At 48.3% G+C, this 2,500-nt stretch overlaps 1 protein-coding gene across 10 annotated transcripts in view; it reads right to left on the bottom strand.

Moving 5' to 3' along the window:
* tns1a (tensin 1a) overlaps positions 1-2,500 on the bottom strand; it is a 131,605-nt gene that overhangs the window by 74,565 nt on the left and 54,540 nt on the right. The gene's annotated exons all lie outside the window — the stretch shown is intronic.

Genomic DNA, 2,500 nt, shown 5'->3' with positions numbered 1-2,500 from the left:
TGTGTTTGTGTGTCTGCGTGTGTGAAAGAGAGAGAGAGTGTGAAAGACAGAGAGAGAGAAAGAGAGAGAGAGAGAGAGTGTGTGTGTGCTTTTGTACTGTATGTGTGTGTATTTGTAAACTATTGTGTGCACAAGTGTGTGTGTCTGAGTGCGATTGAAGTTTATATCACTGCTGCTGATTAGAAGCTTCCCCTGTCGCCAGAACGCAAGAGGAGCTGCTACAAATGGCCAGGAGTCAAACCAAACCGACCAGCCAAACCACACCCCCCACCCCCTCCTCCCGAGCGGCGTCCGCGTCTCCCTGTCTCTTTTCCAGCCCTCTGTCAGCTCTGTCCCCTGGAGCGTCCCAGCGATGAGGTTCACCACAGCGACAGCGTCGGGATGGATAGAGCTCAACTCTGATTGCTCCTTCCCTACTCCCTCTCTCCCTCCCTCCCTCCCTCTCTCCCTCCCTGTCAGGGCGGGCAGGCGGTCCATTTAAATGGATGTGGTGAGGCTGGAAGGAGGAGTGGAGCTGAGGAATTCCACAACACAGGGGTTGGGCTTCAGCATGACAACCAGCCCTCCTTTCCCCCTTGTTTTCTCTTCATTTCAATCTCTCTATCTTTCTCTCTCTCTCTCTGCCTATTGCTCTCTCCCTCAATCTTTCTTCCTCTGTCTCTGTGTGTTCGGTCACTCTACCACTTCTCTTTCACTGACTTTCTCTTTCAGTCACTCTCATCTCTCTCTTTCTCTCTCTCTCTCTATCTATCTCTCTCTCTCTCCATTCCCTCACTCACTCTACACTTCCTGGCTGTTATCAGGTTATTACATTACATATGCAAAGAGAAAGCATAGCCGTCCAGCACACACCCACACACACACACACACACACACACACACACACACACACACACACACACACACACACACACACACACACACACACACACACACACACACACACACACAAACAGGCCTGCCTGTTCAGGGGCTCACCAGTTTAAAGGCACTTTATGTCTGTGCAACATCTCAGAGAACGTCATCTCTACAATACTCCTGAGAGTGTGAAACTCATTCATCATCATCATCAATTCATCACCACATCTTTGCATTATTGGAATGTTTTTCAGCAGGGCTATTTTTGAGTCTAACCAGCATCATTTTGGAGGTCCACCCGAGGACAGGCTTCTCCAGACAAAGATGTAATTTCAGGAGAGAGTAAGGGAGTGTTTTATTGGCTGAGGAACACCCACAAGCCTGTGTGTATGGATCTGATTGGCTCTTTTGGGAGAATGGATGTGGGGGAGAGGGGGGTGGGGTAGAAGTTTTCCCCCAACCTTGGCGATGACCTTCAGGGTGCCAGGTCCATCAGTGCACCTCTCAGGAGCCCAGAGCTGGTCAGACTGCTAACAGCCGTTGTTATGGCGACAGCGACTTTGAAGCACCGGTGTTTGCGTCAGGCCAACAGAGAGAGAGGGAGAGAGAAAGGCCCCTGCAAAGAGATTTCTTGTTCCGGCCTACGTGCACTACCTAAATATAACTTTAGACACACACACACACACACACACACACACACACACACACACAGACACACACACTGTACACACGCATTGCTGAGGCCAACACACACATCACTCAGACCAAAACATACACATATGATACACACTGACTTCATGCACATATATCCACACACACACACACACACACACACACACACACACACACACACACACACACATCAACACTGTTTACTGCTCTGTGAGACAGGTGATATTAGATAAGAATCCGATGTGTTTAAACAGCGAGAGCAAACATTGCTAAGAGGACCCGCATGACTTCACCTCACTTCACTTCTGCTAATCAGACCAGTGCAGCTCAAATGAGATGAAAGATGCCGTCAGACAGGTGTCTTCCGCCACTGCAAGTCATATCATCCTCCTTTCCCCTCTCTTTCTCTCTATCTCTCTTTTCCTCTTATTTACACCTTTTATCATCCCCCCTTCTCTCTTTCTTTCTCCTTCCCTTCCATTCCTATTTTTGTCTATTTCTCTTTTGGCCATTTTTATACATCTCGCATAGAATGATTCATTGAAGTTTTGTCACATATTATATTGTAATAAAGTGTAGTTTTAAATATCTCTCTGTCACGCTCTGCCTTTTATTAATCTCACTACTCCCCTTCCCTCTCTCTTATCTTTCATTACTTTGGGTCTCCTGTCTCATCGCCTCGCTTCAGACAATTCACACTGTGTACGCTTCACTCAACAGGCCTCAGGAACAGCAGCTTGACCAAACATTCTCGCTCTCTCCCTCTCTCTCTCCTTTCTCCCCTCTCTCTCTCTCTCTGACTGTGTGCCGGCCGCCTGGAGTCTTTACGAGCCACAGGTTAACGGCTCCCTGTCTGACCTCTGAGGTCCTCCACGGATCCAGGGAAACATCACAGCGGAGATCAAGCACACAGTCATACAGAACACAGCCGCTCACAGCATGCAGAAGATTAGTGTTTTTTATTGGCCAG

Source organism: Alosa sapidissima, chromosome 23, assembly GCF_018492685.1.
Source record: "Alosa sapidissima isolate fAloSap1 chromosome 23, fAloSap1.pri, whole genome shotgun sequence".
Taxonomy (NCBI): Eukaryota; Metazoa; Chordata; class Actinopteri; order Clupeiformes; family Clupeidae; genus Alosa; species Alosa sapidissima.
Note: the sequence above shows the minus strand (reverse complement) of the source record. Positions and strands in the feature narration are given on the sequence as shown.